The sequence below is a fragment of the Leucoraja erinacea genome, chromosome 1 (genome assembly GCF_028641065.1).
Source record: "Leucoraja erinacea ecotype New England chromosome 1, Leri_hhj_1, whole genome shotgun sequence".
Classification (NCBI taxonomy): Eukaryota; Metazoa; Chordata; class Chondrichthyes; order Rajiformes; family Rajidae; genus Leucoraja; species Leucoraja erinaceus.
This window is the reverse complement of record NC_073377.1, coordinates 49,822,555-49,836,713: the sequence shown is the minus strand read 5'-3', so window position 1 is coordinate 49,836,713 and position 14,159 is coordinate 49,822,555. Positions and strand designations below refer to the sequence as shown.

The 14,159-nt window shown below is 43.1% G+C and overlaps 1 pseudogene; it reads left to right on the top strand.

Annotated features, from left to right (window-relative positions):
- The first annotated feature begins 3,917 nt into the window (after window positions 1–3,917).
- LOC129704982 (U1 spliceosomal RNA) lies at window positions 3,918–4,068 on the top strand (annotated as a pseudogene).
- Window positions 4,069–14,159: the final 10,091 nt, after the last annotated feature.

Below are 14,159 nucleotides of genomic sequence, written 5' to 3'. Positions count from 1 at the left end.
TCGTCATGGAGTTATACAGTCATATACATACGTCGGCCCAACTCGCCCAAACCAACCAACATGTCCCATCTACACTGGTCCCACCTGCTTGCATTTGGCCCATAACCATCTAAACCTATCCTATCCATATACCTGTCAAAATGTTTCTTTTTTTCCTTCTTTTTATTTATTTATTTATTTGTTTTTTATTATTTTTTAAAAGAAGTAAGGAAAGTGAGCAAGAATCGTGAAGGTGCAGGAAAGTGTTGGGAAAAGAAAGCCCCTTAGGGAGGAAGTTAGAGAAGGAAGTAAAGAAAGGAAATAAGACCCTAGAAAGAAAAGAAAAAAAAGGAAAAACAATCGCTCTATTGTAACACAAAACTCGCAAAAAAGGATATACCAACCGTGTTTTAAAAAAAAATTATTTTATACCCCCCGTTACCAGATCCTGGTACCATTTATATTTTAAATTACTATTGCACCTTATGCTTGTAATAGTTCCATAAATGCAGACCACGTCTTTTGGAAGTGGTCTGCTTTGCCTGCTAGGAGGAGTCTCATCTCTTCCAAGTGTAGTGTTTCGAACATGTTTGAAATCCACATTTTTATTGTTGGTATTGGAGCATTTTTCCAAAATTTGAGTATAAGCTTTTTTCCCATTATTAGACCATAATTAAGTAAGTTCTTTTGAAACACGTTTAATTCGGGGTTACCTTCCGATATTCCAAAAATTATCCATTCTTCTTTTGGTACAAGTTTTATTTTAAATAAATGGTGAATCTCTGGAACTCTCTGCCACAGAGGGTAGTTGAGGCCAGTTCATTGGCTATATTTAAGAGATCATTGTGGCTAAGGGGATCAGGGGGTATGGAGAGAAGGCAGGTACGGGATACTGAGTTGGATGATCAGCCATGATCATATTGAATGGCGGTGCAGGCTCGAAGGGCCGAATGGCCTACTCCTGCACCTAATTTCTATGTTTCTAAATAATTTTGTGTAGATTTCAAATATTTCCTTCCAAAATTTTTGGATTTTTATACAAAAAACAAAAAAGTGCGCTATGGTAGCTTCTTGTAACTGACATTTATCACAAATGGGTGAGACATTGGGGAAAAGTTTATTTATTTTATTTTTTGAATAATATAGTCTATGTAATGTTTTATATTGAATTAGAGTATGTCGTACGTTGATCGAGCATTTATGCACATATAGTAAGTGTTTATCCCAGCTCTCTTTTGAAATTTGTATAGCTAGTTCTTGTTCCCAGTCTCTTCTAATACCATCAGTTGTAGGTATTTCTATTTTTAAAATAATGTTGTATAAGTATGATATTAGATTTGCTGATGCAGCCTTTGTCTTCATGGCTTCATCCAATAAGTCTGGGGACATGTTATGATAGTCTTTTGTGTATTTTTTCAGATAGTCACGGATTTGAAGATATTTAAAATATTGATTATTTTTCAAATTATATTTCAGTTGTAATTGTTGAAATGATAATAATTTTCCTAATTCATACAAGTCTCCGAGCGTTTTGATTCCCGTTCTTTCCCATTGTGTAAATGATTTATCTATAATTGAAGGTTTAAACGACGGGTTATTGACTATTGGTATTAAAAGAGATAGATTTCTTAATTTTAGATTCTGTTTTATTTGTTTCCAAGTTCTAATTGTACTATGTATCATTGCATTTTTATTATAATTTTTGTTATTCAGATTTATTGGTGAGAGGAGAGTCGCTCCTGTATTACACGGAGAGCAGTCCTCTCTCTCCATTACAATCCAGTCCACCTGCTGGGCAGAGTTGTCCAGCAGGTGAATCATATTTTTAATATTTACTGCCCAATTATAGTACATAAAGTTAGGGAGCGCTGGACCACCCATCTCTTTTGGTTTACTAAGGTGTGCTCTTTGTATTCTGTGGGATTTATAATCCCATATAAAATTTGTAATGTCTGAGTCTAGTTTTTTGAAAAACTTTTTCGGAAGATATATTGGAATTGATTGAAATAAATATAGGATTTGTGGTAAAAAGATAATTTTTATAGCATTTATTCGACCTATTAAAGACATCGGGAGCTTTTTCCAGAATTTGATTAGATTATTTAGTTTCTTAAGTAAGGGGCTATAATTAGCGTTAAACATAGCGTGATAGTTTCTGGTGATTTCAATTCCTAAATATTTAAATTTTTCTGTGGCTATTTTAAAGGGGAATTTCAAGAGATGTGTTGAGTCTTTTGGTTTTATCGACATAATTTCACTTTTGTTCCAGTTTATTCTATATCCTGAGAAAGATCCAAAGTCCTCAATTAGATTTAATATGTTTGGTATACTGATTTGGGGTTTTGTGATATACAGTAATACATCGTCTGCATATAAGGATATTTTGTTATTTGAATATTTTGTATTATAACCGTAAATATCCGGGTGTGTTCTAATTTTTTCAGCTAAAGGTTCAATTACCAGAGCGAATAACAGCGGTGATAATGAACATCCTTGTCTATTGCCCCTTGTTAATTGGAATTTCGTAGATAGTATATTATTAATTAATATTCTAGCCATGGGTTTGTTATATAATAATTTTATCCATGCGATGAAGTTCTCTCCCATTTGAAATTTTTGCAATACTTTAATCATATAATCCTATTCTACTTGATCAAACGCTTTTTCTGCGTCCAATGAAATGATAGCTAACTCGTGTTCTTGAGGTTTGTGAGAGTGCATTATGTTAAGCAGACGTCTCAGGTTATTAAATGAATGTCTCTTAGGTATAAATCCCGTTTGATCCTCATTTATTAATTTACTAACATATTGACTTAGTCTTCTAGCTAGTGTTTTCGCTAATATTTTTTGGTCCGTATTTAACAAAGCAATAGCTCTATATGAGCCTGGTTTTACTTCGGAGTCACATGAGTGACTACGTGAAGAAGCCCGCTCAGTGCGCAGGTGCGGCATTATCGTCCAGCTGTGCACACGCGGCCCAGCGGGAGTCGGGCGCTCCCGCAAACCAGCCTGAAATAAGGAACGTTAGGTAAGTACCTAGGATTAAGTATCTACCTTAATCGGGCCTTGTGTTTTTTGCTCCAGGGGGAGCAAAGCAGCAGAGGAAGCGGCCCCCGTTCGACTCCAGCGAAGGAGCCGACAGTGGAGGGGGATAGGCGCAAACGGGACCGCACACGCTGCGGACCACTGACAGGGAGCTGCGCTGATGCCGGTCCGCTGAACAGCTGTTCGGTTAACAGCAGCGGACCGGAGGGAAATTTGAAAACCCGACCGGCACCCCTGCAGACTCCTGACAAGGAGAATCGCCGCCCGGGAACCGCTAGAATGCCGCCCAAAAACGGCAGGCAGCCTCTAACTACAGGTAAGACAAAACCTTACCAAAAATACAGGTTCTACAGGAATCAACTTCCTCCAACACTGGAACAGGCTGGAGACAGCAAAAACAAGTATGTCTGTCTCCCCAAGCCAGAGGAGGTCATGGAGCTAAAAACCTCCAGGAAAATGAGGGGTCACTGGCTGAATGCCAAGGGAGCTGACACTCCTACCCCAGTGCTATTGCACTAGCCATCTCCCTTGTCGAGGGATTGATGCGACAACGGAGGTAGGGCATATGCCTCCTCAAATTTATAGCACCCCCTTTTGCTCCCTCTTTTGAGGCTAGCTAAGGAGGCCAGGGCTGGGCTGGCTTAAACGCTGGGCAGGCGGATGAGAACAGCAGTATGCCAGGGGAGCAGGATCAGGAAGAGCTGCTGGGTGTCGTGGGCCACTACATGGCTCCTCCACGCGACCATCTTTCCAACAAAGCCCTGCAGGAGAAGGCCTTTCTAGAGGTAAATCTGCAGGCAGCTGGGTCAGCAGACTCACAGTGAAGAGCAAAAAGCAGCGAATTCTGAAGCTCCTAACATCGAAAATCACCGCCTTTGCTCGTTCCACGTTTCATACTCACCTGGCAGGCGAGACGCCATGATCACCAAGGTGGTTCTCCCAGGACGAGGCTATCCCATTGCACTTCGAGTGTGCTGACGCCTAAGATGTTCCCAAATGCGGGATAATCGACTGCCATTTGTGGCATATAAGACCTGCCCTCAACCCCAAATATACGGGACTATGCAAACCGCTGCAGCGGGAAGAGAGGCAGCTAAACCTGTGCGCCTCATGAGGGCAGGCCCTGGAACGAGCAGGACATCTCATCCAACACCCAGCTGGCAGCACCCCTCGGCATCCACCAGTCAACACCCACATCCTAGGACTGGTGAAAGCCGGGGACCGCTGTTTATTACCCCCAAAGGTCTTTTTTAAGACAGGGGCCCAGAGCGTGACCCCAGGAAAAATGCGCCGCCCCACCGACAGCACCAGCAAACCAGCAAAACTGAGCCTTCATGAAAAAACAATGAACATGGAGGTAGGTAGTCTGGTTCCTCCCAGTTTACACAAAATAAGGGTGCTCTACTAACTGCGGGGGGGGGGGGGGGGGGGGGGGGGCATTTACACTTGTTGAAAGAAGCATGGGGTGCTGTCACAAATAACAAATATATACTCAACAGTATTAGTGGATAAAAACTTGAATTCAAATTGGGCATATTACCGCCAGTTCAGCAATGCGCCCAAAGGGCATTTTTTCCCTCTAAGAAAGAGAAGCAAGAAGGTCAAGCTGAACTAGAAAGACTCATTACAAAAGGGATCATGGGAGCTAACATGAACCATTGGAATTTGTATCGAATATATTCACCAAAACTACAAAAGATGGTGAATGTAGCATCATCATTGACCTAATATCACTAAATAAATCTGTTGAGTATATACAATTTAAGATGGAGACGTTTTGTCACTGCCAGACATCTGATCTCCAAAGGATACCTTATGGCAAGCATTGATATGGAAGATGCATACTATCTTATACCCATACACAAGGATCATTGTAGATACCTAAAAATTTATCTGGATGGGGCAACTATGGGAGCATAGAGCATTCCCAATGGTCTAACCTCAGCCCTAAAACTAATTACAAAAATACTAAAAATAGCCATGAAAATATTAAGAAAACAAGCATAATCATGGCATATATTGGATGATATCCTCATATTAGGGAAAACAAAGGAATTAGCTGTGGCAGCAGTTCTAGCTACGAAACAGCTCCTTAAAACACTGAGGTTCATCCTACACCCAGATAACCCAAAATTGAAGCCGTTAACTACCATGGATTATCTGGGCTTTAATATCAATTCTATCCATATGACTGTTACTTTGCCAAGGTGCTCGGGTCACTATAATCAAATCATGAATGTACCCACCGAAGCTATATCAGAATTACAGTGGTGGGCAGACAATGTTTGGCATAGTTTTCAGCCCTATTATTATCACCAATCCTAACTTGGTTATTAAAAACCGATGCCAGTGCTTTAGGCTGGGGAGCAACTAACTCCATATCCAGCACAGGTAACAGATGGACCAATTCAGAATCATCGTTACTACACACACCGGGCATCAACTATTTGGGATTGGTGGTCGCCTATTGGGTTAAAAGCATATGCATTTCAAATGCAGCACGTACATATACGGTTACGGATTGATAATACTATGGTGGTGGCTTATATTAACCATATGGGGAGCATAAAATCATTATCGTGCAACAAATTGGTCAAACAGATCTGGCAATGGTGTGTCAAAAGACATTTTTAACTATCGGCTGCCTATCTCCTAGGTAAGCTAGAACACAGTGGGAGACACCACGTCACGGGGGAAAATTTATGATAACATTGAATGGATGTCAAACCCAAAATATCTGCTAAAGGTATTAAGCAATTTGAACGCCAGATATCAATTTGGTTGCACAAGACGGAATCACCAGTAACCTATGTATGTGACTTAGGAACCAGATCAGAGGCAGCAGCGGTAGATGCCTACACGCTGGATAGGGGGAATTTCTGCTTTTGCTTCCCTCCCTTCTGCCTCATCAGTCGGGCACTTCGCAATACAGATGGAATCTGTCTCCGGGATATTGAAGGTGCCCGACCGGCCTACATAGCCATGGTTCCCAGTTCATCACGACATGGTGGGCGAGTCACCTATGGATTTCCCTAGTGGACCATGGTTGCTGACTCATAATAAAGTGGGCGATATATCTGTTTTTTTAGATATATACTCCCTTGTGGGTCTTTCAAAATTTGCGAGTTAAACCTCCAGAACGATTTGTTCGTAGACATTCCTTCTAATTTTAGAACAAAAGTTAGCGGGGAGTGATCTGAAATCGTATTGGTGTGATATTTAGGGTTCATAGTATAAGGGATTAGTTTTGTATCCACTAAGATGTAGTCTATACGTGAGTATGTTTTGTGTACCATTGAATAAAACGAGTATTCCTTTCCAGTTGGATTCGCGATCCTCCAGACGTCTGCTATATTTGTATTTTTTATATATGTATTTAAGAGTTCACTAGTTTTAGATTTCATATTACCTCTTTGTTTTTGCATCGATTTATCTAAGTACGGATCTTAACGTTTCTTAAACATTGGGATAGTTCCTGCCTCAAATACCTCCTCTGGCAGCTCATTCCCTATACCCACCACCCTTTATGTAAAACTGTTACCCCTCAGGTTCCTTTTCCCCCTCACCTTAAATCTATGTCCTTTGGTTCTTGATTCCCCTACTCTGGGCAAGAGACTCTGTACGTTTACATGATCTATTCCTCTCATGGTTTGGTAAAGTTTTCCTCTGGAAGACAAGGATGCTGCGTGTTATGCACTCTTAGATGTAGCTTCACCAATGCACAGTTCTAGAGACACTTGGACACACATTGGATTTCTGAACTGTTCGAACTCTTGCTGTGACACAGGACAATTCTGCCAGAAGCCAATAAACTGCCCATCCAACTAATCATTAATGTTCTTTCATGTCACTTCAGTGAGTTGATGAGTGTTCCCAGCATTTCATGTCCTTTGACTTCAAATTCCTGGTACCAGCAATTCAACTTGGCTCCAGACCCAGGTCACATTGTAAAGTCAACAGTGCATGAAACATGTCTCCAGCAGCCTCCCTTTAATCCTAGTTTAGTTTAGGAGATACAACCCGGAACCAGGCCCTTCAGCCCACTGAATCCAGGCCGACCAGCGATCCCTGCACACTAACACTATTCTACACACACTGGGGGCAATTTACATTTATACCAAGCCAATTAACCTACAAACTTGGACGTCTTTGGAGTGTGGGAGGAAACTGAAGATCCTGGAGAAAACCCATGCAGTCACGGGGAGAATGTAAGAAAACTGCGTACAGACAGCACCCGTAGTCGGGTTCGAACCCGGGTCTCTGGCGCTGCAAGTGCTGTAAGGCAGCAACTCTACCACTGCACCACCATGCCGCCCCAGTGCTGTGCATGTTACGGAGCCACCCAGATGCCAGGGTTCACCCTAGTGATGAAGTTCGCAGTGAGGAGGCAGCTGCTGTGATCAAAAAGCCACATCTGGCCCACAATTTCAATGGAAATGAACACTGAAAGGAGTGAAGACGTACGGTACCAGCATTCATTTCATATTGTCATCGTCAGCCAACTCCTGGCCATCAGACCGTATGTGGTATGTTACGGTTTTGCTTTCTAATGCCAAGACACAGTAAAAACCTTTGTTTAACATGCTACCCAAGTGAGTCATCCATGCCCCGATGCAACCAAACCATGCAGAATGTAGTGGTACAGCGACAGTGAAAGAAATATATAATGAGTTGCACTGCAGGCTCCTTCTGCATACTGTCCCTTTAACCTTGTATGAGTATTTTTGTGAAGAGCTGAGGCACTGATTCTGTGTAAAAATGTTCAGCTGTGGTGCCTTGTTGCACAATTTTGCAAATAAAAATATATTGAGCTGCCTGAATCATATGACCCGAGTCCGAGCCTTACTTGGAATAATGCTTTCATCAGATTCATGCAAGTAAAAACATCTTGTCAATAATAATTACTGAGTGTTGAGATCTAAATGTGATGATGTCAGAAACTGTTCTTCAAGCTCAAGTGTAGGTGGCCATGGATGTAGTGGGCTGGAGAGCCAATTTCAGGGACAGTTTCTTGCCAGTTGTAGTCAGGCAACTAAATTGTTCTCTCATCAGCTGGAGTGCAGTCCTGACCTCCCATCTATCTCATTGTGAGAGCATTGAACTATCTTTAACTGGGCTTTATCAGACTTTATTGTGCACTAAATGTTATACCATTTATCCCGTATCTGTACACTGTGATTGGAATCTGGATAGCATGCAACAAAAAGCTTTTCACTGTACACGTGTCAATAATAAACTAAATAAAACTAAACTAATCACAATTGGGCTTTTTGGTTATCGAGTCCACATCACAAGATGAGATATTGTTCGGCCAGAGCTGAACACACTTCTTGGCATCTTCATTGTAGGCAGCGAGATCGACAGCTGTGCATTGGTTTCCCAGTTGAGGGCATTTCAGCAGGTGATCCATTGTTTGTGGTTCAACACCACATTCGCAGGTGACATTGTTGGAATTATTTCCCCATTTGTTTAGAGACACCTAGGCTCTGCCAACACCAGTTCTCAATCGATTGAGGCCTTTCCATCTGGTCCAATTTACATCTGCACCAGGAGGGAGTTGCTCACTTGCCGTTAGTCCCATGACAGTTGAGGGAGGTCGAGTGGATACTCTATCACCCCATATGGAGACTCATGCATCGCTTGTTGTAATGCCAGCCTCAAGTGGAGTCACACAGTTAAGAAAACATTTCCTTGACTTTAGGCGGCTTGGAAATGGTATCTGGGCAAACATTGGATGTGGTTCATCTGTTATCTGCCGCTAGCACTCCTTCATGCTGGCTCCTGGTGTCTGGCTTCTGATGTCTGGCGGGGCTATGCCTGTCAGGGAGTAGAGACCGTCAGTACTTGTTGGCTTGAGCCAACCTGTAACACATCTGCAGGAAGCATTGAGAGCTAGGTTCAGCTTCTTGGCATGGGCATGCATACTCAGTGGTAGAATAGCAGAGGGCTAATGCAATGGAAAGTAGGGTCTGTTGGCTAGCTCCCCTATCTTGTGTTGTTGAGCTTACTAACAACATTGTTGTGAGCACTCACTCTCGCCTTTGTCTTCTCAATATGGGTCTTGAAGGTAAGACATCGGTCAAGGGTAACACCAAGGTAAACCGGATGTTCACAGTGCTCCAGACCAGTTCACCTGAAGTTGTCTCTTGGCTTCCCGGTTTCTCAAGCGAAAGACACACACCTGTGTCTTAGATGGGTTTGCACGGAGGTGGTTCTCCACTATCCATGTCCTTCAGAGATGCTGCCTGTCCCACTGATTTACTCCAGTACAATGTGTGTTTTTTCGGTGACTAAGCTTACATAGAATGTCATCGGAGCAACGTGAAAGGCCAAGAACAGAGATTCATAGTCATACAGCACAGAAACGCTGATCAAGATGCCCCATCAAAACTATTCTCATTTGCCCATGTTTTCCCATATCTCTAAACCTTTCCTATCCACGTACCTGTCCAAATATGTTTAAATTGTTGTTGTATCTGCCTCAACTAGATCAACAAGAGATCAGAATGGGTGTGAGATGGAGCACTAACGTCACAGGGAACCAAAAACGTGGGGTCAAGCTGATGGACTGAATGAAGGTTTCACAAAGCTGCCACCTAATCTGCATATCACCTGCCCAGTATGGCCCCTGTAAAATAGTGAAAACAGTGCGCCAAATGAAGAGAGATACAGTGGCGCAGTGGTAGAGATGTTGCCTTGCAGCGAATGCAGCGCCGGAGACCCGGGTTTGATCCTGACTACGGGTGCTGTCTGTACGGAGTTTGTATGTTTTCCCCGTGACCGTGTGGGGATTTCTCCAAAATCTTCGTTTTTTCCCCACACTCTAAAGACGTACAGGTTTGTAGGTTAATTAGCTTGGTAAATGTAAAAATTGGGTGGAGGATAATGTTAATATGTGGGGATCGATGGTCGGCACGGATCCGGTGAGCCGTGGGGCCTGTTTCCGCGCTGTATCTCAAAACTAAAAATAAAACTAAAGATCCAAGTAAGTTATCATTTCAATGGAAAGTGTATTTGTGGTCATTGGTGATGAGCTGAAGAGATAAAAGGGCAGATCTTGACTTCTGCAGTTCACTTTTAATTTATTTTAAATATGGCAAAAGTGGAATTTTTAATTCATCCCTTAATGCCCTGGAGAAGATTGGAGTGAGACGACTTCCTGAATTATTCTGTTCTCCCGCAATGTGTAAATAACACCCCAAAGTCCCCATTCACACCCACCCCTCGTCTCTCTCCTTCTGATCTGCCCAGGTCTTCACATACACACACATGCAAACTCACACACATACAAGTCAAGTCAAGTCAAGTTTATTCGTCACATACACATACGAGATGTGCAGTGAAATGAAAAGTGGCAATACTTGCGGACTTTGTGCAAAAGACAAACAAACAAACAACCAAACAAACTACAAACAGAATGGAACAGAATCACACATTCTTTTACATATTAAATAGTGTGGGCGGAAGGAAAAAAGGAAAAAAAACAGCAATTTTAAAAAAAGCAGTAGAGTGGTACAGCAAAGTTAGTCCCTGTTGAGATAGGAGTTTACAGTCCTAATGGCCTCTGGGAAGAAACTCCTTCTCAACCTCTCCGTTCTCACAGCATGGCAACGGAGGCATTTACACCGTTTACATGCTGTTTACATGATGTTACACCATTCTTTCTACTACCTCCACTCCATCCCCAATCATCCAGCTCCTCGTCCCATCTCCAACTCCTCCTTCTGCCTATTATCCAAACTTACCCTGACTGGATTCCTCACACCCTGTACCCATTGACTCAATATTCCTCCTTCTAGTTTTGCATTTCACTCCTTGCCCACCATTCTGATCAGATTCCACCAACTGTACCACTCTGTTTACTCCACATCACCCCTAGCCTCTGTGACTATCTTCACCCTTCTCCGCCCCTCCACCACACCCCCGCCCACCGCAATCATCTGCCAATTAACCCTTTCTTGCCTGCAACCATCTATCGCTTGCCAGCTTTTGACGCACCCTTTCCCTTGCCTCAATCTAACAGCTATCTCCCCTCTATTCCAGTCTTGAAGATGGGTCCTGGCCTGAAACATTGACTATCCCTTTCCCTCCACAGATGCCTCCTGACCCATTGAGTTCTTCCACCAGAACTCAAATTCCAGCATCTGCAGTCTCTTGTGTCTCCCACAATGGCATTGGGTGGGGAATTCCAAGATTTTGACCCGTCAAAAATAAAAGAGAATTAATACTCTTACATCCAGATTTTGGTGGAACTTCTTGGAAATGTCCAAATGAACCTGTTCCCCTGTGTACGATAGATACCCTTGTGGCTTTGGTGGTTAAGGATGTGGGTTTGTGAGATACTGTCTCAGCAGCCTCTGCATGTAGCTGCATTTTGATGGTACACACTGCAGCCACAGTGCACCAGTGGGGGAGGGAATAAATAATCTAGGGAACAGTCCAATTTTCCTTGATCTCATTGTGGACATTGGACTCTGTCTCTGCAATTGTTGTGCTGCATTGCTGAGAACTATAATCTGCACTCCGTATCTTTCCCTTTGCTCTACCTATTGTGCTTCAGTTTGGCTTGATTGAGTTTAGTTTAGTTTAGTTTAGAGATACAGCGTGAAAACAGGCCCTTCAGCCCACCGAGTCCGTGTCTGTGTCGACCAACAATCACCCATACATTAGTTCTATTCTACATTCTACAAATTACAGAAGCCAATTAACCTACAAACCTGCATGTTTTTGGATTGTGGGAGGAAACCGGAGCACCCGGAGAAAATCCACGTGGTCTCAGGGAGAAAGTGCATACAAATAGAACCCCTGTAGTCAGGATTGAACCCGGGTTTTCGAGGGTTCACCCCTCTGAAGGATTTTCTGATGTCGACCTCTGTGTGACCGAAATACCATCACAGCAAATGGGGGCTCAGGGAGGCACATCAGTGTTCTCCCTATCAAAGCGTGCGTAAAACGCATTGAGCTCGTCAGGGAGTGATGTTACGCCGACATTCGAGCTGCCTCCTGATTTCGCCTTGTAGGAGGTGATTGCATTCAGGCCCCGCAACAGCTGCCGAACATCTGTCTCATCCTCCAGCTTGGAGCAGAAGTCCCTTTTGGCCTTTTTGATGGCCTTACCAAGGTCGTATCTGGACTTCTTGTAGACCACTGTATCATCAGACATGAATGCCCGGTGTCTGGTCTTCAGAAGAGTGCGGATCTCAAAGTTCATCCAAGGTTTCTGATTGGGAAACACTCGGAAGGTTTTTGTCGGGATGCAGTCCTCCACACATTTCTTAATGAAGTCTGTAACGACTGTGGCGTATTCGTTCAGATCCGTTGCCAAGTCCCTGAACATTGGCCAGTCTACAGACTCCTCACCTCTGGGGGTGGGCTCTTCAATTGCTGCCTGTAGGCGGGAAGAAGCAGCACCGCGGTATGGTCGGATTTACCGAAGTGAGGGCGAGGGATAGAGCGATAGGCATCTTTGATGGTGGTGTAGCAGTGGTCGAGGGTGATCGAATAGCTTGGATAGTGGCCAAGCATCTAACAGCTTGGATGTAGGGCTTAAGGTACTGTGTATATTCTACACACTATCATTCAGAGGGAAGATGAACAAAGTTGAATGGAAATTACATATTACAATTAAATATTACATATCATGCTTAAAGAAACATGTAGCATGATGTATAAGAACCAAATACCATACTTTGGAAGGGGTAGGATGGGGACCCACAGTCTCGTTTATATCAACGGGTCGATGGTTGAAAGGGTCAAGAGCTTCAAATTCCTGGGCGTTCACATCTCTGAAGATCTTTCCCGGTCCGAGAACACTAATGCAAATATCAAGAAAGCACATCAGCGCCTCTACTTCCTGAGAAGATTACGGAGAGTCGGTTTGTCAAGGAAGACTCTCTCTAACTTCTACAGATGCACAGTGGAGAGCATGTTGGGTCGTGGCTTGGTTCGGCAACTTGAGCGCCCTGGAGAGGAAAAGAGTACAAAAAGTAGTAAACACTGCCCAGTCCATCATCGGCTCTGACCTTCCTTCCATCGAGGGGATCTATCGCAGTCGCTGCCTCAAAAAGGCAGGCAGTATCATCAAAGACCCACAGCATCCTGGCCACACACTCATCTCCCTGCTACCTTCAGGTAGAAGGTACAGGAGCCTGAAGACTGCAATGACCAGGTTCAGGAATAGCTACTTCCCCACAGCCATCAGGCTATTAAACCTGGCTCGGACAAAACTATGATCATTAATAATCCATTATCTGTTATTGGCACGTGATCAGTTTATTTATTCATGTGTGTATATATTGATATAATGGTATATGGACACACTGATCTGTTTTGTAGTAAATGCCTACTATGTTCTGTTGTCCTGAAGCAAATCAAGAATTTCATTGTCCTAACAGGGACACATGACAATAAACTCACTTGAACTTGAACTTGATAACAGAGAATAGCGATGATTGTGAGGCAGGGAGGGGGTGTTAACTTAAATTACCCTCATGTAGGTAATAAGGGGAAGGATTTCTGTACTATCCTATACGGTTTTTCTTGATCAAAATGTCCCTGTCTCACAACCCACAGCAGAAGAAAGCATTTCTGCACCAACTTCCAGAGAACATTGTTTGTCTAGTGGAGCAAGTGTGAATGGGAGGATATTTAATGAGTGAATCTTGTCGGCACAGTAACGCAGTAGTAGAGTTGCTGCTTTACAGCATCAGAGACCTAGGTTTGATCCTCTCCAAATGCCTGTATGGAGTTTGTACATTCTCCCAGTGACCACATGGATTTTCTCAGGGAGCTCTGGTTTCCTCCCACATGCCATAGACGTACAAGAATTGGCTTTGGTAAGTTGTAAAAATTATGCCCAGTGTGTGTAGGTCAGTGTACAGGGTGATCGATGGTTGGTGCAGACTTGGTGGGTCGAAGTGCCTGTTTCCCTGCTGTAAAGTCAAGTCCAAAGTATCTTAGTATCATGTCTTTAGACTAGCCATGGAAATTGAAAAGGAAATTTAAAGAGTACAAAAACATAATTAAAGGATGACTATGATTGAGAACAGAGCTAACTGGTTGAATTGAAATTCTACTAGTGGGAAAGTCTAGGACCAGAGGCCGTAGCCTCAGAATAAAAGGACATACCTTTGGAA